The sequence below is a fragment of the Nicotiana tabacum genome, chromosome 7 (genome assembly GCF_000715075.1).
Source record: "Nicotiana tabacum cultivar K326 chromosome 7, ASM71507v2, whole genome shotgun sequence".
NCBI classification, from domain to species: domain Eukaryota; kingdom Viridiplantae; phylum Streptophyta; class Magnoliopsida; order Solanales; family Solanaceae; genus Nicotiana; species Nicotiana tabacum.
Genome location: NC_134086.1, coordinates 145373971 through 145400105, shown reverse-complemented (window position 1 = coordinate 145400105; position 26135 = coordinate 145373971).

The following is a 26135-nucleotide window of genomic DNA, read 5'->3' as shown; positions in this document are numbered from 1 at the left end:
TTACGTTTTCTGCATCTCCCAAGTTAACAACCTCAGTCTCGTCGAGATTGGACTTAGGTATGTTTTCGAAATTCTCAACTTCCTTAACAATATCTTCCGGTATATCATCCCCTTCTGAATCTATGTCTGTTTGTTGCGTTGTCTCATCATATGTCATAGTCATTGGTTCATCGAGATAAGTAATAGTAATGTTGTATAGGTAAAGTAAGGAGGAAAATAATAGAAATAAATATTAATTTATTGGAAAATCAAACATGCTTTGATAAATTGAATAATTGTTTTGAACATCGAAGATCTTATTGCGGATATTGAAAAATGCGGAAAGAAAATCATTCGGTAAATAAAATGGTGAATAGTGCTTGTTTTAGTCTTGCTACCCCGAGGCTCATCGGGCTCTGGTGGTCCTGATGGTCCAATTGTTGAGGTATGCCCCTCTGCTCACAGCTTGTATGAAAGGGCCTTCCTCCCCCTCCTCCTCGAAAACGACACAACAATCCATTTCATCATCTTCTAGGAACAAATTCCTCACTGCTGCCAATGCTTCTTCTTCTTCCCACCCATAAATAACATCGGATGGCTGGAAAGTCTGTTCCAAATGGGGTATTGGTTGCTCCAGTGGGTAGTAAGGGTTGCGCCATGGTGGCGACCAGCTGTTGTACTCTTCCCAAGTGTACTCGTATCCCAGACCGAAAGTGGAGCCATGTTTCTTCAGCTTGATAGGTTTGGCGATTCCTTGGAGGTTTTTGCCAAGTCCCTTGCCAGATTCATATCTGCCCCAGTTCAATATGCTTTCAATTTTGTTGTCCCACCATTTGTCCTTATCAACGACGTTGACTCGCTCGATGTGGTGATAGGTCTCTCCGCCTATCTTTCTTCTACCTTCGATCGCTGAGATGGTTTGGCGACTGTATATGGGATTGATACCGTCGCCGTGAATGATCACCTCTTGGTGATTCCACTCAAACTTCACTGCCTGATGTAGGGTTGATGCTACGGCCCTAGTGACATGAATCTAGGGCCATCCCAAAAGCAAGTTGTAGGATGCCGACACATCTATTACTTGAAATTCAACATCAAACCAAGTAGGCCTCATCTGCAAACACAAGCTAATTTCCCCAATAGTGGACCTTTGGGAACCGTCGAAAGCTTTGACATTGATGGCCCTGTCCTTGATCTCATGCAGCCCCTTTCCCAATATCCTGAGTGTTACTAATGGACAAATGTTGAGGTTGGACCCTCCATCAATCAGGATTCTGGTGATGAAATAATCCTCGCATTGCACATTGATGTGCAACGCCTTGTTGTGACTCAACCCTTCTAGTGGCAACTCATCTTCATGAAAAGTGATCGTGTGACTCTCCAATACCTGCCCTACCATGTTTGCCATCTCTCCTCCAGTGATGTTTCTTGGTACATATGCCTCGCTTAGCACATTTAACAGAGCATTCTTATGTGCATCGGAGCTTTGCAGCAAAGCTAGGATAGAGATCTGTGCCGGTGTTTTGTTCAACTGATCAATGACTGAGTACTCATTTGCTTGTATCTTTCTCCGGAGATCATCAGGCCCGGTTTCAGCGATGGTCGGCCGACCAGAGGCCTGCTTGCTTGACTCAGCCAAATGTTCCGGAGTATAGACCTTGCCGGTTCTTGTCATACCCTGTGCTGTAACTGCTTCTCCGGATTTGGCTTTCCCTTTCCTTCTTGCCTCGGCTGTGTAGTCCCAAGGGATGGCCTTTGTATGGAATGGTGTTATAGACAACATGGCTACCGAAATGGGCACTTTTACTCCAAACGGAGTAGGTGTTTAGGAAGGTAAGACCACAACTTCAAATAGTACAGGTGCATTTGTCGGGGACCCAAACTCGACCTCAATCGGTGCTGGCCTCTTTGCAGAGGATGGTGTTTCAAACTCAAGTGGTATGGAAATGTTCACCTCGGTGTCTCCAGAAGGCTAAATCTAGACTACAATCAGATTAAGGGTGACTATTGGCTTCTTTGGTTCGTCGCCTTCTGTGATCAAACTGATCGATCCCTTGGGGTCCCAGTCATCCTCTATTTCAATCATGTGAACACCTCCACCCTTATGGTCCAGCAGAGGGTTGTTGCGGACGTTCGGAGCAGGCTCCTTTGCCACAATGATCTTGTTGTCAATCAAAGCCTAGATCTTATCCTTCAGAGAGCGGCATTCATCAATGGTATGCCCTTTCATGACGGAATGGTATGCATAGGTTTTATTTAGGTTGACCCATTGGGAAGGGTTTTAGGGGTTATAGCAGGGATAAGGGTGACATAACCAGCAGCCTTGAGCCTTTCGTACAGCTGGTCAATTGGTTCAGCAATGGAGGTATACTGTTTGGGAGGTCTGCGGTCGAAATTTGGTCGAGATCTAGGAAAGTTTTGGTGAGTGGTAGGTGATTGATAGTGGGATGGTTGAGTATTGTAGGCTTGGTAGACATGTGCGGGTTGAGAATATCTTGGTGAAGCAGGTTGGTATGTAGGAGGCGGAGGTGATTGATAAGTAGGTGGGGGAGTTTGGTAAGGGGTGAGGGTGCTTGGTAATTCAGCGTAGATGGATATGTGAGTGGAGGCATTGGGTAGGTTTGGTATTTTACAGGGGATTTGGTCCCCTGTGCAAAAATTACGGCACCTACATCCCTTTTCTTGGACGTACCACTAGACTATAGAGCCTTATTGGTAGCTTGCAAGGCTTCCAAGTTCGTAACCATACCACTTTTGATACCTTCCTCCATCTTTTATCCCAGCTTGATGATGTCAGAAAATTTATGATTCTCGATCTGCATCAATCTTTCATAATATTGCGGGTCCTGAGCCCGGACGAAAAACTTGTTCATTTGTTCTTCCTCTAAAGCAGGCTTGACTTTAGCAGCTTCTGATCTCCAACAAGTGGCATACTCAAGGAATGTTTCTGTGGGCTTCTTCTTTAAATTCTGAATGTAAAATACATCCGGTGCATTTTCTGTATTGAACCTGAATCTATCTATGAAGTCGGACGCCATACTCACCCAGTTCGACCACTTCTTCGGGTTTTGGCTAATGTACCAAGACAGAGCATCTCCTTTCAGGCTCCTCATGAAAAGTTTCATTCGAATCATTTCTTCCTTCCCTACTCCGACCAGCTTGTCGCAATATGTTCTCAAATGAACTCTGGGATCCCCTGTGCCATCAAACATATCGAACTTAGGAGGTTTGTACCTCTCAGGCAGTTCGGCATCTGGTTGTATGCAGAGGTCTTCGTAGTTCAACCCCTCAATCCCCTTGCTTCCTTTGACGCCCTGAATTTGGCTAGTCAGTTTCTTGAGTTCTTCTGCCAGGTTTCTGACGATGGAGTCTTTGTCATCAGACTCAGGTGTGCTTGAGATGGGTTGAATAGAGTGTGGTATAGTTTCCACATAGATGGAGGTGTTATGGTGAGTGTGGAGATGGTCATTTGTGGAGTTCAGCGGTTCAGGGATGAGCAGTGGAGTGTTGTTGGAAGTGTGGCAAGTATTGCAGTGATGGTGAGGAGCGGGATGGTTTTATGGTTTTAGGATGTTCTGTGGAGGTGTGGGGTTCTGCGCGTTTGGAAAATTGACATCTAGGGTGGTGAAGGAAAATGATAAGCTTGCCAAGTTCCGGACCTGATCAAGTTCCTCCTGAAATTTCAACAGTTTCTGCTCGAGTTGGGATGCACTTTCTTCGGAGACCTGAGTACCTTGAGTGATTTCTACTCGTTCAACCGAGTTTTCCTTTCTGATGTTGCTCAAGATTTCCATCTTTCCCTTGTTCCTGTTTCTGACGGGACTAGGAAGAGGATGGGTGGAGGGCTGGTGGAGTATGATGACGATGCCAGAGTGCACGAACTAACCTTTGGGAGGGGAATAAAACAAAAAGTAAAAACAAAAAAGGTAACAAGTTAGTGAGGATTATAAGAGAAGATGTTGCGATATTTAAATATATAGTGCGAGAATATAAATCGTGTCCTAATTTGGGAGCCTCGTTGTGCCCGAGGTAGGGACAAATTGATTTGGAGAACTTATAATGCTAAATGCCTCATTTTATTGATAAAAAATAAGACGAATCCCAAAACAACACTAAATAACAGGAAATAAAATATCACTAATGGCCATTGGCCTTATTACATTCATAAACGAAAAGGTAAATTCCTATCTATTTGGTTCCAGAAGGACCTTCCCCAGACTAGGCATCTTTGGCTCCATTGAACAGCTGTACCAGCTCGCGAAGTCCCAACAGCAAGTAGGCTCTGGCTAGGTGCCCGCCTTCGTTTCCCTCTGCATTCTGGCAGTCTTCGACCCTTCTGACTAATTTCCTTTCCAACTCTACTAAACCCCGCTTTAAGTACCCTAGTCGCTTATTGGCGCTGACAATCATGTCTTTCCATTCTTCAATCAGCTTTTGATTGGCTTCTTGAATTTCATGGTGCTCACTTTCACATTCTCAAATCCTCTTGCGCAATTTGTTGTACTTGACCTGTGCTTTAGCTTTTTCATCGATGATCCTGTGACCTCGAGCAAACCCGGGTTGACCCAGACCATTATGATTGTCTTCTAACCAACTGGGATAGTATGGGGTACAACCAGCATGGTATCTGTCCGGCTCGATGCTATCCCTTCCTAGGACGAGTTTGTAGTGCCACATATGCTGAGGGGCAATTGTCGACCCTTGGTATAATCTGCTGCCTACCAACCTGTCTCATAACTCGGAGAGGGACATAAGGGTAAGTTCCTCTCAAACTGATAAGTATCAGAAACGGTGCATCCCGAGATCGGGCAATGAACTCTTTAGTAGGGAACCATTCGAACATCCATTGCACTTGGTCCTCTTTCAGATTTTCAAATAGTTCTACCCATCCTTTGGCATCTTCCGGCTGAGCAAACATGTTGGGCATGTAGTTCATCCTCCTTGGCTGATGGAAGGCTATATGATCGTCCCAGTCCCTACACTGAATCTCCTGTCGATACTCACCCTTTTGGAGGTGCTCCATGAGCCAGAGTTGGAGTAGCAAGTTGCAACCCTCGAAGTGTTTGGCTCCTTGTTGAAAGGGCTCGGTATATCTCTACAATAATCATGGGTACTATGCTAAATGAGGTCCCGCCAATTCCCTCTATTAAGGTTTTGGTGACCATGGCTAGCCTGGTATGGATCCTAGCCTTCTTCATTGGAAATACTATCATCCCCAAAAAGCAGAACATAAAGACAAAGACCCTTCATTGGATATTCCCCAATGATGTAAGGGCAAACTCATCAAGATAAGTACGACAAGATTGTTGTGACCGTACCTCTTGTACAAATAATCAAAGGGAATGTACGACTCCTTCAAGCAGGTTAAGTCTGGATTCTTCTTTAGACCCATCATCTTGAGAAAACCTCTACCTTTGCGTTTTCTAGCATTAACAGACCCGGAGTTTCCCACGGTATACCCTCCAGTCCTCCTATTTCCTCTAGCAGGGGTATCATCTCAATCTCCCCGAAGCGAAACACAGACCTATCGCAATCCCAGAACCGGGTAACAGCTTCAATAATCTTGTTGTTGGGTTGGATTTCCAAAAGAGAAGGTAGATATCCTAAGTATTTCCGGATAAGAGTTTTAATTACTGGAATGAAGATCTTCCCCCCAGTTTAGCAATTTCGGGTGGATGTTAGTGACCATGCCGAATCTAGGGACTTCGTGCCTCATTTTCTTCAAGACAAAAAGTGTTAGGCCTTTACCCCCATCAGACTTGACTATTAAATACCAATAATTGGCATAAAAACATTTAGTTCTCCAAATAAATGCACAAAACGTGGTAATGTCCGCTTGGGTTTCAACGAAACCCAGTGGACTTTGGACAATGCTATCTTAAAGAGTCATTATGCGGACAACATAACTGACTCGGCTAGGTTTGACCATGATGCATGCACAGTTAAACAGAGTAAGGTTTCTATGGGGTATTAGACTGGTACCGTTGAGCGGACAACTCAAGAGGGAAAGGCACGAAACCATCGACTACACCGTTGTTCGACTGGTTTTACCGCAAATATGCCTTTGCCGAATTTAGGGGGTGATAATATCGGAAGAGCGCAACCACTCATTATAAGCATTGCTAAGGTATTTTGTTTAGCACGAGTGGAATATGATGTTGAATATGCAGTTACAATAATCAAACAAGTTGTCACGTATTTGCACGTTCATAAAGTAATAATTACAATAATTCCTCAGAATTTACAATGGTAATAAAGTAAAGCAATAAGGAAGGCAGTAAAGAAATAAAGGAAAGAAACGAAGAGCCAAGTCAGTTTCGAAGTAGAAGAGGGAAATAAATACTTAAAGGCGTTAAATAAGACATATAAAGAAGCATAAAGTCACAAATAGCATGAAAGGTAAAAGCCCAAGGAAATCCCCAGCAGAGTCGCCATGCTGTCGCGCCCTCTTTTTCTTGTGAAATCAGGTTTATGCCATTTGGAAGGAAAACTCGTTCCCTTTTGGGAATTGGGTTTGAATTAAATAGTCACCATCTAATGATTAAAGTGCATTAGGACACTAGGAAGAAATTGATTTAGAAAACCAGAGATTGTGTAAGGGCTTGAAATTATCCCGAGGGGAAGGTGTTAGGCACCCCTCAGGATCCACTAGTGTGGTTCCCGGTCATACTACAATTGTGACTTTAAGTTCAAATAACAAGAAGGCAAGTAAAAGTTTCAAATAGTAGGGGGTTTTCACATAATGGTTGCGAATAGATTAAAGTTTAAAGAAACAAAAGAAAGCTGAATTTTTTGAGAAAATAGTTTGGAAATTTTGAAAGTAATGAAATAAACAAGTAAAGGGAGGGGGGGGGGGTCCTAGGTTTACAAATAATATGGATCACCCCACACAACATCCGGTAATCACTCCTCAAAGAGGGGCTACACAAGATATTATCGCGTTGTCATCATATCCATATCTACCCTTTCCCACCCCGTTAAGGTATTAAAGCGCGGAATGGTTCTTTTACTTATTTCATACTATTACCCGCCCCAATCCTATTAGTCCCGGAGTTACTTGGGACTACTAATCCTAAAAGGGAAGGGGTATGAGGTTTTATAGTTTTAAAGGGACAAAATTCTAAGGCGACAATCAAAACATATATAGAAAGTATTGGGAAAGTACATAAACAGATAGAAAGGCTCAAATAGACCTCCTTAAATCAAAGAAAAGCATATAGTTTAGCATGTCTTGCACGTACTGATTAGGGTCTGATTAAAACTTAATAAGTTAAATCAGGCTGATTTATCACATATTTTCATATAAGAAGTCGGAATTAGACCTGCCCGCTGGTTATAATTAATAAAGACTGATGTAGTTTATACTTTTATCATAAGGCTTGACTAGGTATTAGACGAAACCTATAGGCATGATATCTACTGGTTTCAAAAATAAAGGAGTAAACTGATTACAGAAAGGTCGCCAGTTTTTAACAGAATAATATAAGTTCTGCAGTTGATGATACATTACTACTGACATATTAAACTTAAAACGAGTGAGGCGGTTCAGATTTGGTTAATAGTTCCTATAGGCATGCTTTCTAGGCGTTTTTGATTTTAAACATTTTTTACAGACGTAGCATGAGTGCAGAAATCCTATGGGCATGATATCTAAATGTTGTTAGTTTTTTAAATCCTATAAACAGGTTTGCCTAGTGACGGATGCATATGTATGATTTTGAATTTCTAGTTAACTACGAGCATGGTATCTATATGAGAGGTGCAGAACTTTCTTATAGACATGGTATCTATATAATGCAGAAGTGCAGAAAACCTTATAGACATGGTATTTATATGAATGCAGAAACCTATAGACATGGTATCTATATGAATGCATAAACCTATCGACATTGTATCTACATAATGCAGGAGTTCTTATAGCCATGGTGTCTATATGCAAATGCAGAATTCTGTAAGTAAACCTATAAGCAGGATATCTACGTGGATGCAAAAATTAATAAACATATAGGCAAGATCTCTACGTGAATGCAGAAATTAATAAATTAAATCTATAGGCAAGTTATCTTCCCTTTGCATACAGTTATTCCCTCCCCTTTTCACTAGCCATCCCCAACATTTATTACAAGTTATTACAGCCCAGAATGAATAAGAAAAGCAGAATTACATCAGAATTAATAGTACAACCAAGGGGAGTCTAATTCAGACTCCATGTCTGAAATATGTATTGAACCAATTCCAAAGATCAAGATCCAAAGCCTTTCTATCATTTGGATGTGTCAGAGTTCCCTAAGATCCTCAAATGGACCCCGGGCAGTGCTCGAACCCAAATACATTGCAGGATTAAGTCATAGTGCAGTATGGAAGGGCCAACCCTCAAGTGTTCAAGTTCAGTGGGAACTCAAGGTCCCAAGGCAAGGCTCACAGGAGGGGGGCAGAACTTAGAAGCTAAGAGTGAGTGTAAGTGCAGAGTTTTGAGAAGGGGAAGTGGTAAAGAAGCAAGGACAGGCTAGTGGGCATACCTAGCAATGAGAAGTGCTGGCACACCTTACAAGCCTGTTAGAACACATTGTTTTAGAGATTAGGACCCCCTAAGGGATCAAGTTCAAGCCGTGGACAATAACTTACATATTGCCATGTTCTAAACTATAACTCAAAGCACATAAAGGGAAATAGAGGGGGCAGGGATTCACAGCAGAAACAGGCAAAAGGAAATTAACATGCTGATTAAACATTTAACTCTACATAGACAGTAAAGTAGACATAGACATGAAGGCTGTAAGTAAACACATTGGGGAGATGCTGAGGCTTAAATTATAGACATACTAGTTTCAAAGAAACAAGTGGAAAGAAAGCAGTAGTCTTGTAAAGCCAAAGTTTAGACAAGAAGCAAGAATGCTCTAAGTGAGAGTAAGAGTTCAGAAAAATTGTGAAGTCTGTAGTGTAAAAGTGTTGAATTGAAAAGTGTGTGTTTGTGAAAAAGAGTTCGTGCCTTTTATAGTGTAGAAAGCAGGCAGAAATAAGGTAAGAACTAGTTTGAAAACTGATTGTCAATCAATTACACAAGATTTTCCCCATAATTAAGGGATTCAGATTTCAAACGGGTAAAACTAATTAAGGAAAGAGATTAATCAAACACTTTTCCAAAGTAGTAAATTAGGGGAAAATACATAGAGGTTTATTTAAGGACAAGGTCTTGACAGTACACGGTTGTACAATTTAAGGGAAGAGAATCAATTAATAGCCGAGAAATCAGAAGTCCAAAGATTTGGTATGAATGAACCAAGCCAGAAAGATGGAAAAGGTTTTAACTTAAGGAAAATTAGTAACAATCAATTAGACCTATTAAAAGGAATTCAGAATCAATCACAAGTTGGAAAACCTTTTTGAAGAAAGATTCATCATATATAAAAGCATACAGACACGTTAAACATGAAAGAAACTTATCATGCCAACCATTAGAAAAGTCTAGTGTAGAAGAATTTAAAAGTTCGGAATTGCATGTAATCAAAGAAGTTCAAACTTAGTTCAAAGACTCAAAAATTAGTCTGAAAGAGTCAAGGGTTCTGAAATAGAACCCAATTTCAATCACGTGACCAAACTCCAGCAGAACCCCCAAATTCCTGGGTTTCCACCTCGAGTTAAGTACAAAGATGAAGGGGCAAGTAGTTAAAACAGGCTCAGAGATTTCTTTTTCAGAAACTCATGAGAAGACATACAAACAGAGTGAAGAAGCATAATGAGAGAACAGTCATGATAGTAGAAGAAACACGTTTAAGAAAAAATCCTTTCAGAAAAGACTTAAACATGGTTCAGTAGAAGAGAAAACAGTAAACACTTAAGAATACAGTAGAAGAAACATGTTTAAAGAGGCCTTTTTAGAAGAACTCAAACAAGGTTCAGTAGAAGGCAAACAAAGGGACTTAAGAACTTAGTAGAGAAATACAGTAGAAGAACACAAGAACACCGGAAACGTATAGAAAAAGAACATATAGGAAAACATAGTGAGACAAACATGTGAGAGCATGGTATAGAAACACAGTAGGAAAACGAAATATAGAAAGCATAGAAGAACATGTGTGGTAGGAGGAAAGCATAAGAAAGCAGTAGAAGAAGTGGTAAAAAAGGAAACATACGAGCACAGTAGAGACAAATACACACAAAGAAAAGGAAAAGAAAAGTCAGGGAAACATTTTAAGCATTTCAGAAAACCTTAAATCGAAAAGAAGCGATTTTGAAAGTAATTTTTCTAAGAAAGTTGGGGAAATCGTTTGAAAACTCAAATAGAGCATAGATGTATAACAGATCTAAGAAGAATCAGAGAAAACCTCGAATAGTTAGGGTTTCAGAAGAACCCTAAAATGAGAAAGACTTTGAAAAGGTCCGATCCGAGTCGGAGAAGATCGGAATCAGGCTCAGAAAACCAGGATACGCCGGAGCAAAGCTGGAGATGGCCATAGAACCTCGAACCGGCAAAGATCTGAGCGAGAACCTTCGAGTTCAGACCTTAGATCTCCAAGTATCAAGTGTATAAGAGCACAGGGGTGAGTATAGGGTTCCCATGGCCTGGGAAGCCATGGATCCCGGTGAGTTTAAGGTAGAAGACGGTGAGAGAGGCTAGGGTTTCGAGAGAGTCTAAGAGGAGAGGGATTCCACAGGCAGCGATTTGAGTGAAATGAGTTAGGGTTAGGGGTGTGGGTGAATTAAAAAGGAAAGAAATGATTGTGGCCGTTGATCAAAATGATCAACGGCCTGGATTAAAAGGGAAGGCCGGGCGGGTTAGATTAGTTGGGTCAGGGGCGGGTTAAATTAATATGGGCCGGTCCGTTTGGGGTTTGAAATTGGGTTAATTAGGGGGATTAATTTGGGCTAAAATTGAAACAAAATAGGGCCAGATTTTGAATAGCCACTTTTTCCTTTTTTATTTTATAAAAATAGGTAAAATGATTTCTGAAACAAATTAAAGGTACTAAATTAATTAATGATGTATAAATATTAAACAATAATAGTGGAATCAATTTTGTAATTATAAACGCAATTAAATCTTAAAATAGGCTAACATTGAAATTATATGCAATTTAGCTTTAAAAATACTAAATAAGTTTGTAAAAATGTGTAAAAATCACCTTAGCTATATTTTAGTATAAATATAAGGATAAAATAATTTAATCACCAAAAAGATAATTTGAGGAATAATTATTAGTTTTTGTACTACTAAAATATGGTAATAAATTGATTTAAAAACCCTTTAAAAATTAGGAAAAATACTAACACATTTGAACATACCTACATATGCATGTATTATTATTTTGAAAGTATTTTGCATATATAAAATTATACATAGGAAAAAATTGGGTATCAACATTTAAGAACCCTAATTTCTTTCTTTTATTATTGTTATGCCTTTGTCCTAAAATTCAATTATCCGATCTTTGAAAGCAAATGCAAATTATCTGACTTTGATATTGTCTTTTTGTGTTGTAGTTGTTGCAATGCCTTCAAAAGGCTTGAATTTGAGAAGGCTTTGCACGGAAGAGGAAGAAAATGAGTCAAGTGGAGAAATTCGATGCAACCATGGCTATGTGCTGTCTTTGTTAACAGCTTGGACCCCTCGGAACCTAGGAAGAAGATATTGGGTTTGTCCATACTGTGGGGTAAATGATAGTAAAAATTCTTTCACTAATTGATTTGTGAAAAATTATCATTCATTAATTTTCTTTTGTTATTCATCTTAGGGTCCACGATCTTGTGATTTTTGGATTTGGAAGGATTCAAAAATTGATCCTAGGTCCAAATTTGTTATTCCAAAATTGCTTGACAAAATGGGTGAACTTGAGAATGCATTAGAAGGATTTGAAAATCTTGCCAAGCCGAGAACTACTTTAAAGGTTTAAAACACCATAGAAGAGGACAAGATGAAGAAGATCGAGGTTCAATTGGTAAAATTGCAAGATGATATGGAGAAGATGAAAGAGAAGGAAAAGAAGTGGAAGAGTAAATTAGCTAAGTCAAAGTCTAGGGAAAATGTACTTTGGTTCATTATATTGGGGATGTGTATTATTCTTGTTGCTTGTGGGTATCCAGGAATCTCATTGAAAGAAGATGCAATGAGGTTGCAATTATGAATCTAGTTTTGTCATCTCAACATGAATGTAGTTGTTGCTTGTAGGTTTTATTTTGTATGTTTACAATGGACCTTTCATTTGAATGTAAGCCTTTTGTAGTTTTGTCATCTTAATATTTTGTAGTATTCTCATCTCAATATGTATATGTAGTTGTTGCTTATCAATTGTTGTTTCTAAAGAAGCGTTGTTTTTACATTGGGAAGTAAACTACATACTGCATAAACTTCAGATATTGGCAATCAACAATAGACACACAACAGTACTAAGTTTCCTTGTCACCAACCAAAGTATTTCATTTCATGGCAAACACACATACTACCAACCTGTACAACTCATAGATCACCAAAACATTATATATGCATTTGTTGCATAAAAGTCACAAAATGAGTTAACAAAATAGCTGTTTGTTGTCATTGTAGCAGCAGCAAAACAGACACCAAATGTAACAAAATGCGAAATGCAGTCTATAACTACCTAAAAATCCTTATTAAAATACAGAATTGCAGTCTATAGCTGCTTAAAATTTTAGCATAATGCAGTCTATTGCAATACAATCATCAACAAAATCATAGCTTTATCAACTGGGTTGATTTGCAGTGGTGCTTTCCTGGCTCAACTTAGCAGCCCTAGACCTTGTTTGAATGAGCTTCTTGCCTCTCAATTGTTGAAGCTGCGTTGATGTCATAGCTTCTTTACCTTTCCATTTAATACCTCGTGTTGGTTGATGGCCTAGATCTCTAGTTACTTCTGCCAAGGACCTCACATTCTTAAAGTTTGTAGATGACATTCCAGGCTACCAAAACCCAACAAAAAATCAGACAAATGAAATCACATAAATATGAGAGTTTGTGTTAGACTTACATTTTGAATTTTGAAGCCACTTTGAGTGTGTAAGACTCTCATCCCAACCATCCTTGGTTTCTTATATTGTGTTCTTACACCAGTGCTAGTACCAACATACTACATCAAATAATCAAAAGTAAAAATTTGGTAATTATTTATAAAAAAAAGGAAGACATTAAAGGGAAGAACTTCACCTTTTCTTTAGAAATCTGTTGGCCTACCCCTTCCTCTTCCAGTACTTTGCTTTGGTGGCTTTGAACTACCAACACTTGTAGGCACAATACTTCCTGAAGTTGCAACAGTATTACTTCCAGCAGCCTTTGCACATCCCCTCTTGTTATGACCCTTATTATGACAATTGCTACATGTCATTTCCACTCCACTTTTGGATAATTTTCCTGTCTTATTTACACCAGGCTCTTTTCTTCTAACCTTCTTTGACCTTCCAGGCATATTCTTGACATGAGGTGGTATAAAAGTTGGGTTTTGACTCTGACCACATATTCATACCCAAGACATGATGAAGAAAGTAACTGTATGTTTTCATGTAAGTGGCATTACTGTACTAGTGAGAAATATAGTTCATAGGCTCCAAATTTTTATAATGCAGGGCAGCAACTGCATGAGCACATGGTATGCCTTTTAACATCCAAGCTCTGTAGGTGCATATTTGCCTGTTGATGTCCACCAATTGCTTCACTTCACTTGCACCTGATCCTTGCTTCACTTCAAATCCATACTCACCATTCCAGAAAATGTTACATTTCATTGACCTTTCTGTGTTCTCTTCCAAGACTATCATGGCCATTGGTGAAAAATCAGTAATTCAAGTGTTTCCAAATTGTCTGAGCTGACCTATTATGTTCATCATCTTCACCCTTATTTCTTCAAGCATTGTCACTATAGTCTTCTGCCTTGCTACCAAAATCCAAGCATTGAAACATTCTGCCATATTATTGTCAACACTATCAGACTTGCAGAATGTGTTGAAATACACTTTACTCTATCTTTGAATGTTGTAGTACAATAGTTTATCAACTATCTTAGTCCCCAATTTCTTTATGTCATCCAGAGTTTTCTTCAACTCCCACTCATAGGTAGACCTTGCACACCTCCAGAAGCAGTTCCTTCTGTCTATGCCCCTCCGTTTCTTAGACTAGTTAGCTAGAATATGCCTTGCACACATCCTATGCTCAGAATTTGGAAGCAGGTCTGCTATAGTATTCTCAAGCCCCTGGAAAATAAACAATGGTAGTTAGTTTTAAGTGAAATAATAATAGAAAAATAACAATAAACTACAAGTTATTACCTTTTGCATGTCTGTTATTATGGTCAGATTTGTACCATCTCCAAGCTGAAGATCACTCTTTAAAAGGTTGACAAACCACCTCCAAGTGTGCATATTTTCAATCTCAACAACAGCCCAAGCAAGTGGAAGCATCTGATTATTTCCATCTTTGCAAACTGCTACAAGTAGTTAGCCTCTACATACCCCTTTTAAAAAACATCCATCCAATCCAATGCATGACCTACAACCAACTAAGTATGATTTCTTCATTGCATCAAAACAAATGTAGAACCCAACAAACATTTTCTTCCCACCTTCGAAAGTTTCTTCACTAAGTTTCACTATACATATACTCCCTGGATGAGATCTAAGCAACTCATCCCTATAATCTAAAATTCTTCCATACTCCAGTTTATAATCACTCATTATCTCATTCAACACAATATTTTTGCCCTCCTACAAACTGCCCTCCCAACATATAATACCAATTTCTTTCTAATCAATTCTTGAAACTTGAATATTCTAATGTTAGGCTGTTCTTTTATCCTCTCATTGAACATTTTAGCCAAGAACTTTGAATTACATAGCTTGTTTATGTTAGTAGTGTCACATTTGTGAACTGGATTGTAGTTCTTGACTACAAAATCCTTAGTCCTAGAATCATAACTAGCAACTAGAAGCCAAGGACAGGATGCCTTCTTGCACTTAACCCTCACCCTTGTAGGTTCATTTACATACTTTTCTATAGAAACCTTTTGTTGAACAACATATTTAGTTACAGTTTCTCTGAAATCTCTCATACTTGCAAATGCAAGTCCAGTTTCCCAAACTATTTTCTTGCAAGTCTTGTCAAAGATTACTCTTCTTTTAGTCTTTCTTCTTCTAGCTTTAACTAAGGGTATTAAACGGGTGGGCCGGGCCGGGTTGGGTTGGGATTTTTTATACCCGTACGGGTTATGGTCCGGGACGGTTACGGGTTGGGGCTTACCAGGTTTAACGGCTTCGGTTTCATCCGGGTAAAAATTGAACCGTAAGGGTTACGGGTTGAGGGGGCTGGGCCGGCCCGGGTTTAGTGTATTTTTTTGATTTATTTTTTGTATTTTGTATAACTATTGTAAGTTATATTAATACTTTGTATTAATTTAAAAAATACAAGGAAGATGGAAAAACATTCTTATAAATTGCAAGTGCTACATTTATTTCAAAATTACAAAATTAAAGTTTGCATTTAAAAAGTAAATTAACAAAAAAATAGTAAAACTAAATTTTCATACATAATAAATTAATAATACTTCATATTAATCTAACAAACTAAAACATTAAGCATAAATACGTCTAATAATTTTAAAATAACACAAATTGTCTTAAAATCTTAAATATGAATTTCCGGAGGACGCTCAAGACAATACTTTATATGCCTCCTTAAACTGCCTGTGTCAGACCCTGAACGAAGATTTAAGACTTGACCACAATTCTTGCACTTTACTTTCTGACCTTCTTCATTTTCTTCTACCACTTCAAAGTGTTGCCAAACATATGAGCGCACTCTAGAAGTACGAGGCATGATTTTAACTTGAATTGATATTTGAGAATTGATATTGAGAAAGGAGAATTGAGAGATGAGTGAAGAAATGAGGAAGAGGGGGGAGGGGTATTTATAGTTTTGTCACACCTCCTTTTTCTACCTACATCCCCGGAAGAGGGGCATAAAGGAGTTTTCCATTTAAAGGACAATCGGAATGGGATTTAATTATTAATTATTCAGAGTCGCCACTTGAGAGATTAATGGTATCCCAAGTCACCGATTGAATCCCGAACCGAGGAAAAATATGAATCTGCTAACAGTCCGCGAACCAGAAATCCGGGTAAGGAATTCTGTTAACCCGAGAGAAGGTGTTAGGCATTCCCGGATTCCGTGGTTCTAGCACGGTCGCTTAACTGTTGTATTTAATTTTATCTGATTTCAATACATGCTAGCTTATGTGCCTTCTATTCGTAAACCGCTTTTTATCATTATTTATTTTAAAAGAATTGCGACGTCGTAAAAACATGTTTCAAACCACGTCACAATCAATGCACCCATGGTCGTCAACACATTTCGACTTCGTCGAGATTTGAATTTGGGTCGCATCAATGCGCACCCGAGTTTAAGGAAGTAATTTAATTAAATCGCGCCTAAAGGTTCTCACGTAATATTATTCCGGAGAAGACCGTGGAGTTCGCTAAATGGCCATCCCAAATTCTAATCATTTTTAATAACCATTTATTGAGGGCCCTACATTTATTTATTTTGTGTGGTAAGGCCCGTCTCAATTTGTAAACCTCTTTTCTATCATTACTTATTTTATAAGAATTACGATGTCGCGAAAACGCGTTTCGAACCACGTCGCAATCAATGCACCCGCGGTTATCGACACATTTCGGCTTCATCGAGATTTGGATTTGGGTCGCATCAATGCGCACCCGGATCTTAAAATTGTGTATCACAACTACGTCACGGGAACCGTACCCGTAGTTGTGACACTTTATTTAATACTCCGAAAAGTTTGCCTACCCACACGAGGCTGGCCAATATCATAATACTAGCTAATAATATAACCAAACAACATGAAAGTTCTAAGCTCAATAGCGTGAAATTCTTACCAGCACTCCAAGCATGCTTTTAAACCCAAATGTCATAACCCAGTAGGACCCAAACCTCAATTAAACTCGGCTAACCTCCCCACGACCCTGTTGCTGCTTTCACTTATACCAATAGATCACAACAATAATACAAAGAAATATTAATCACTCCTTCCCAACAGTTCCCAATTCATTATCATATCCAGTTATCACATGCCAAAATAGCTACAACAATTGACATCATTAAATCAAATAACTGTTGACTTTCCTTTCATCAGAAGCTCACAAAATAGGTATGGCTTAAATGCAAATTTTAGTCAATCGAAACAAGACTGCCAATTAGTTTAACTTAATTTCTTAAAGATCCAAATCACCAACAAATAGGAGTGAATAATGACTGAAGTACGAAAATTGCCAATGTAAAAGCGTGAAAAGTTAAAAAACTAAACGAATGATATTTATTGATGAACTAACTACTTCAGAATATCAATTAAAATCAAACGAGAACAAGAACCCATTAAAATAAAACAAAGAAGCTCAGAAATGGACCTTTATTGCTGCACTGTGAATCGTCTACAACAACAAGTTACGAACGCTTGACTGGACCTCGACGCAAGACGGCGACCTCGACTGACCTTGTTCGACCATGGTTTTTTTTGAATGCTTACCAACTGAGTTTTAGAATGGAAACAAAGCTCCTGTGCTTGTTTTCATGTCTGTTCGGGGGTATTTCAGGAAGCTTTGGAGCTAGGTATGCCACTGGGTTCGAACCCGGTTCGCCGGATTCCATGGCAAGCTGTTTGCGACATGAAGCTTTGCCGGAAATGGCGGCTTCGCGGTGAGGGTCCAGCGATGGTGGTGAGCGGGGTGAAGTTGCTTGGTTTTGTTTATCGCGTCTAGAACTCGTTGATCCGACGAGCAGGTGGAGCTCATTTTCCCGGCGAGTTTCGGGCTGAGACGAGATGGTTAGTGTTTCCTCTAGCGTGCATGGGTCGTATATGGCCGGTGTAACAACGGGCCTGTTTTTCTGTCGGTAGGGTCCTAAGGGTCTAGGGATTCAAGGGTTTTTGTGGTTTTAATCTCTAGCAGGTTAAAAAAAAAATAGCTAATGCTTGAGAGGGAAAAGCTCATGGGTGTAATGGCTAGAAGCAGCGATGACAGAGGAGGAGGAGGATAGCTGAGATGGCGTGTGTTTAGGGTGAGCTTGGTCAGCGTTTGGAGGTGGGGTACGACGGGGAAGATGATGTTCGGGGGGTGGTAGGGTGCGAAGAAGATGATCCGGGTGGGGGTGGGGTTGTTTTTTTTTTCACGCAACTTTGCTGCTTTCAGCTTCTTCCTCCTTCCTTTCTTTCATGCGCAGCCCAGCTCGTTCTTTCCCCAGCTCGTTCCCCCGTTCGTTTAGTCTTAGGCTTGTTTTATAGTGTAGAGTCTAGGGTTTTTAGGTTAAGGGGTGTGGGCCTAGGAGTTATGAGCTTGGCAATTGTGGGCTAGGTCCAAAATTAGGCCTAAAGATGGGTTGCTCGAGCCTAACTCTATTCTTTTGCTGCGAATGAGATTAAAAATACGCGCCCATTTATTAATTAGTCCTTTTATTAAAACAAAACTAATCATTAAAACACATCTATTTTTTTGTATTTTCAAACATTATATTAAAAATAAAAATACGATACTATTTTTATATATTATTATTTTTTTGATTAAAAATGACTACAAATATTAATGAACTTTATTATTATATTATTTTTTGTTGTAATTTTTGTTTTCTTGTACTAAAATAAAGTAAAGAGTCAAAATTACTTAAAATATCTATATTATGCCTAAATTAAATATTTTACGCTAATATATAAAAGATCTTGGGGAGGGTCAAAAATCACATGTCTACAGCTGCCCCTCTTTGACTAGAAACGTACAGAGTTTTCAGACAAAGACTGACTAGACAGGTTTTTGACCTGACCCTTATTTGGAGAGACTAAGACTGAGAGAAAAGGGGGATGTGACCGAGCTTTGACATTTGAGCTGCCTACATATCCTTGGCTATAAAGGAATCAGGCCACGTGTAGTTCAGAGATGAGTGCGATGACGGAGTATGCCGAGGTGGAGATCCGGTCGAGGTGTCGTTCCATCGAGGTTCCGGTCTGCGGTTCTGTTATCACGTCAAAATCAAAAGATGAAAAAGACTAGCTAAGCCTATCGACTACGAGCTACAAGATTCCTATCTATAAGTCTTCTGAAGCTTGATCTTGAGTCTTGAATGGTTCTTCATGCAGACTTTAGCTTTGAACCTTGACACTTGTTAGTTGCAGGTGCTAGCTCGTTCTTCTGCAGCTTTTGGGTCAGGACCGGACATGTAGTGCTTGTCACCTCGGCCATGTCTTGAGCAACTCACATCCTTCATCAACTTTTGAATTGCCTTCTGAATTGAATTCCCTTTTTTCAGGTGGGCGCCTGACTGCTGAACTTGAAATTGAATGTATTTCTCTGTTTATCTAGGCGGGCTCCTGATTTTCCGAAACTTGAATTGTATGTCTCTATTCTCCAGGCGGACTCTTGACTTCTGAAACTTGAAATTGAATGTATCACCTCTGTTATTCAGGCGAGCTCATGACTACTGAACTTGAACTGAGTGTATTCCTCTGTTATCCAGGCGGGCTCCCGACTTCATAAAATAAACGAACCAAGAAAACTTTCTGCCCCAGTTTGGAAACTGGGTACATGTTACTTGATATTAATAAGAATTTGATTAAAACTTGACTTGAAATACCTCTGTTATACAGGCGGGCTCCTGACTTCAAGAAGACAAAAAAAATCGATTGAAAACTAAAATTTGAATTGTATCACCTCTGTTCTTCAGGCAGGCTCCTGATTGCTAAATTTGAAATTGAATGTATTCCTCTATTATCCATGCGGGTTCCTGACTTCACAAAAATAGATAAAACAAAGAAAACTTTCTTCCCTAGTTTGGAAACTGGGTGTTTGTTACCACATACTAATAAGAACTAAAGCTTGAATTGTGATAAGACTGAAATGCAACTTTTAAAAATTTAGAGACCGCAATGTATCTTAAAATTTAAACTTTATTTTAGGTGAAAAATTCATCAGACTAAGATTCTCATCTTAGGTGAAAGATTCAACAGACTAAGATTTCTTTATCTTAGGTGAAAAATTCATCAGACTAAGACTTTATCTTAGGAGAAAGATTCAACAGACTAAGATTTTTGTCTTTATCTTAGGTGAAAAATTCATCAGACTAAGATTTTCATCTTAGGAGAAAGATTCAATAGACTAAGATTTTTATCCTTATCTTAGGTGAAAAATTCATCAGACTAAGATTTTCATCTTAGGAGAAAGATTCAACATACTAAGATTGTGACTCTAGGAGATAATTCATCAGACTAGGTCCATTTTTGAGTGCTCCCGACTTTCTTAATTTTCCAAATTCCAACTTCCTTTCTTTTCAAATTCTGCCTTCCTTTCTTGTTCCCAAATTATGCCTTCCTTTCTTCTTTTTTTCGACTTCTGTCTTCCCCTTCTTTAAATTATGCCTTCCTTTCTTTCTCCTCAAATTCTGCCTTCATCTTTTCCCAAATTATGCCTTCCTTTCGTTTTTCCAACTTCTGCCTTTATCTTAGGTGAAAGATTCATCGGACTAAGATTTTTATCTTAGGTGAAAAATTCAACAGACTAAGATTTCTTTATCTTAGGTGAAAGATTCAACAGACTAAGATTTCTTTATCTTAGGTGAAAAATTCATCAGACTAAGATTTCTTTTAACCATTTTCCTTCAAAATTTGCTTTATCTACCCACTAACTTGAATTATCTTCTTTCAGAACTGCTTTCCTAAAAACTAGTGTTATCCTCCTTCATGTTCTTCAGATGGGTACCCGAAAAAACTTTCAACACGACAAAAAAATTTCTGCCCCAGTTTGGTAATCTTCCTGTAGCATATCTTTCTGCTATCAATATCATTTCCATGCCCCTGTTTCAAATCAAAGAAAATTCTGTCAGTTTAAAAGTGCGGTGGTTGGTTGTTGTACTCCCGCTGGAATGACTTTCCTTTTCTCCTTTCCATACTTTGCGTCGTCCGACCATCTTTGAAACGTGGCTGATAACTTCCGCCCTTCTTGACGACTATCTCTCAATTATTACTTCTAGTCTTCTTATCTGACCCCATATGTTTTCTATGACAACTGATTCTTCTTGAAGGCCTTGCCTGTTTACTGATTAACCACTTTCCCCGTCATCTGTGTCACTGAAATACCCTTTTTCCCCGTTCAATCCCAATACCCTCTATTTGTTGCATTATTCCTGCACCGACATCTACCAGACTTTGTGTTTCATAAGGATCCCAAAGTATGTTGATTATTACCAGCTTAGTGCTCTTGTTATTTTTCCTGACTTGTGACCCCGTTTTGTGCAATTGGAAAGCTGATGGAAAATTTTGAAGTCATTCCTCACTTGTTACGACCAAAGGACTCAGAAAGGGGAAATAAACAAAACGAAAGGAACAGAGTAAAGGACAATAGAAAGAGATGATTCCTAACAAGAAAACTACACCATAGAAACCTATCGGATGTGGATACCGACTCTAATGACCTTGACATGCACCTGCAACCTATTCTGTTAAGCAAATCTGATGTTCATCTCTTGTTCCTTTTTGTCGTGAAACTGGGTTTCATTGCTCCACTTATCCAATTTGATTCGCCTTCCTTATTCGGCTTGTAGTGCCCAAAGGGTTTTCACCATTAAACCTCTCTCATTTCGTTCTTTCTCTCAACTTACTGTCGCCTCAAGGTGCCCGTGAAGGTTTTCACCAATAAGACTCTCTCATTTTTTATTTCTCTCATCTTTCATCATTTTGTGATACCAATGATGATTTTTATCAATAAGATTCTCTCATTCTCATTTTCCTTGTTTGGACCGGAGTGTTGCCCCTGACATGAATTACCTTACCTGCTTGACTTGGCATTTCTCAAAGACTGATCAGAAGGTCTTTCTTTGGACCGTAATGTAGGCTTTTGGATGGGTTAGAAAGAAAGGGTATAAAAGGCTCAAAACAATTTCAAAATGGGTTAAAATTACAACTTTCGGAATCCAACTTCTCACAACAACCACAATTTCTGCCCCAGTGTCTTGCTTGGGGACTTTTGGATTTTTGTTTTGGTATGACTGAACCTCAGAGAGGCTGCCTACGTACCCTTTCGGGATCAAGTCAAACGTAGTTCACATCATAGAAACTACGTTGTTGCGATTTTCTTTCTCTCTCTTTTTTTTTGTTTTTTTTTTCTTTTTCCTTTCTTTTCTTCATTTTCTTTTTCTTTCTTCTCTTTCTTTCTTTTCTTTTCTTCCCTTTTCTTTTTTTCTTCTGTTCCTTTCTTCCTTTCTTTCTTTCTTTCTCCTTTTCCTTTCTTCCTTTTCCTTTTTTTCTTTTCCTTCTTTTTCCATTTGCGTATCTCCGGCACTTGCATTTCTTTAATTGTGTCGTTGATTTCGAAAGAGGGGTATGAAAGAAAATAAGTAAGGCTCAAAGAGGTTGACAAAAAGGTAAAGTGTTTAGATAGCAGAACAAAACGCCTTCGTCATTTCAAACTTCAAAATATGCCAAATACAAAACAAGTACAATCAGAATAAAGAAACCATACACATCATCTCTTGACCGTATCGGAATTGACGGCCATTTCCGACCGGCCCCCTGTCAATTTGGCCAACTTGCTTTTACGGGGATTTTTATGTTTTACTTGCCCCAGTTTCACATGGTTCGGGCGTCAAACAATCTCAAAATGTCCCAATCTGTTCTCATTTCCTCAAGTGTCCTTATCGTTTTCAAAATGGTCTCATTGCTTCGCAACTTTTGAAGATCAGACTGAGAATTATGCGTGCATGTCATGTCACTAGAACCGGCAAAAGGCAAAACAAAAAGTTAGAAAAGAACTAAACAAAGAAAATGATTGGGAATAACAAAAGACCGGAATTTGCATTAGACAATGATGAAATAACTCGAATAACAAAACAAGCAAACAAACTGGAGTACAACCCTAGAATGAACCTGAAACACCCATGGATTACACTAAACGAACCACTACGACTAAACAAGCTAGACAAAAATGAAAGGATATGAGGGTTTGATCACAAGACAATATCCGGATTACAACCCTGCAAATAATCCGGACAACAGAAATGACAGCCAAATGGACCACCAAAGCTCATCCCTAGCTGACTCAGGATTGGAGAGTCTTTCCAATTACAAGCACGACATCTTAGCCACTAAGCTTCGCATCCATATTGCCATGACCACTATCTGCCTCAGTATCTTCAACTTCAGTCAACAAGTTCCCAAGAGCATTCTCATACCCCATGTCACCGGGCATCATCCCCGCCAAGTGTGCCTCCTCATGTAAGGGATGCAGCGTGATATTCTGGGTGCCACTGTCTTGAAGCAAATTTTCCTGGATCATCCTTTCTATTTCTCTTTTCAAATCCCAACAATTTTCCACATTGTGCCCCAGAGCATTGGAGTGGTATTCACACCTTTTAGATGAGTCAAAGCTTTTCACACGTCGGTCCACCTGATTTGGAGGAATGGGTGCAATCATGTCATGTTGTTTCAACTTCTCAAATAAACTTGCATAGGACTCTCCTATTGGTGTAAAACTATCTTTCAAATTTTGTTCCCTTCTATACCCCTGGCTTGGATGTGGGTTACAAGGTAATTGAAAATTTTGCGGAGGCTGGTGGAGATTTTGTGATACTCGTGCTCGCTTTCTTGGGTGATTTGGTGGCGAGTATGAGGGGTTCCGAGGTGGATAGTAATGCTTAGGGGGGTTACGAAAAACCTGATGAGGCTGCACATACCTTCGAGATGTTCTCCTAGGACCTCTTCTCGACCCTGATATCACCATGACTTCTTCATCCCTCTCATTCGTGTTACCAGATTCAATTTGGACAGCCTGAGCTGCAACTTTGAGAGTTGTTTGACTTATAATTCTGCCTGTCTTAAGACCGTTCTCCACCATTTCTTCCATTTTGATTGCTTCCGGGAAGGATTTACCCACTGCGGATGTCATGTATTGAAAATAATCTAGCTTTTGAGCCTGTAGAAAGACAGTGATTAACTCGTGGTCATCCATGGGTGGCTTAGCTCTAGCTGCCTGCTCTCTCCATTTGATGGCATATTCCCTGAAACTTTCAGTTGGTTTCTTTTTTAGGTTAGAAAAGGAAATGCGGTCTGGGGCGATGTCGATGTTGTATTGAAATTGTTTGACAAAGGCACGTGCCATGTCATCCCAGACATACCAGCAAGATGTGTCTTGATCCAAAAACCATTCAGATGCTACTCCCGTGAGGCTTTCCCCAAAATAAGCTATAAGCAATTCCTCATTTCTTCCCACACCTCTCAATTGGTTGCAATACCTTTTTAGGTAGGCTATGGGGTCTCCATGTCCATTGTACTTTTCAAATTTGGGGATCTTGAAGCCAGGCGGCAAGCGGACATCGGGGAACATGCATAGATCTCTGAAGGCAACACTCTTTTGTCCTGCCATTGCTTGCGTGTTTTTCAACCGTTGTTCTAATCTTTTCACTCTTTGGGTTATTTCTTCCTGTACCCTCTTTCGGGCAGGCTGCTCGATGTTTGCAGGAAGATCAAACGAGTATGAGTGGTACTCGAGATAGTGGTACTGTTCTTGTTGTGTAGCAAATTGTGACTCGTGACAAGGCTGTCCTTGGCCATTGGCCCAGGCTTGACGCATTTTGGTCATTTGTTGTTTCAGTGTTCTATTTTCCTCAACCACAATAGACCCTTGTTGAACCCTCTGACCCTGAGTCTCTTGAGCACTCGTAACAGCTTCGATGTCAGTTATCATTTTTCCTCAGATCTTGTGTTTCCAGCTTACCACAAACCAACCACCTCACCTTTCTTCACAATTCAAAACAAAACATGTTAGAATGGATTGGGTCGGTCCTCATTATTCACAACATCTTTTCCCATTTATTTCAATTCTTCTTTTCTATTTTTCACTTTTCATTTTGTTTTTTTTTTGGTTGCGGTCGAATCTTATGGGGATTGCCTACGTATCATGACCCCGCATGAATCAGACCGTGCGTAGTTCTTGCAAATAAAAGGTAAACGACAATAAATATTTTTTTTGGAATTTCCCATTTTCATAATAACAACAAAACTAACCAACTTAATGATGAAATACAGACTCGAAAATCAAACGACCCATATACTCTATTCAAAAGAAATACAAACCCCAAAATGACAGATTTCTTCCCCTATATGCCAATTTTGACCCAAAATCTGAACGGTATTCATTTGACCACTAACTCTTTTTCTTTTCTTTTTTCCAAATTAAAATAAATGACCCGGTATTGCAAACACGGCCTTCCTGCGCCTCGGGGGCGAAGATTTTAAGGCTGTGAGGGTCAAAAATCAGACCAAAGGTGGTTGTTTATGCAAAGTCAGCCTTCCGGCGCCCCGTTTGGGAACATTTGTCTATTTTTGACAAAAACGGCCTCACCTGGTTTATTTATGACAAAATTAAAATTTTGATATTTTTTGGTTATTTTTACAAAGGGGAGGTTGGACCCGATGAGGGTTGCCTACGTATCTCACGCCCTGTGAGAATCAAACCATGCGTAGTTCGGGCAAATTAACCGAACTATTTTAAAACATGACTCTTTTCCACTTATTTTTGGCATTTCATAAGCGAGTAAAAACTATTTTTAGAAACAAGACTCTTTTTTTTATTTTTCTTTTTCAACAAATAGTAAAACAACCTATTTTCCCAAGCTAAAAATAACAGACTCTTTTTTTCCTTTCTTTTTTTCAACAAATAATGAAACAACTTATGCTTTTCAAACTAAAACAAATATATGTCCAGAGCAACCGGTCAACATGCAGGTTCGAAACAAATATATGTCCAGAGCAAGTAGGATGCATCAGGATGGTCTTTTCATTTCAGGTTGCTAGTCCTAGACGGACTCAACCCCTGTGTTGAGTTCCCTAAGTCAAATGCAACGTGATGCAAATAACCGTTCCTACTAGGGATCCGGCATGAAGTCATGTTATTCTATGTTCAAAACCTGGGTCAGTGTTCTAGACTGTGTACCCGAGCGGACGACTCGAGTCGAGGAGGGGGCAACTTACCCGGAACCAAAAGGCCATCCGGCTTCGTAACTTGTCCGACCTCTTTCTTATTACAAGGTATGACACTAACAGAATAGGGAGTCTCAACCAGTAAGCACATCCCCGGAGGTGAAGAGAGAATGGTATCGGCACAGT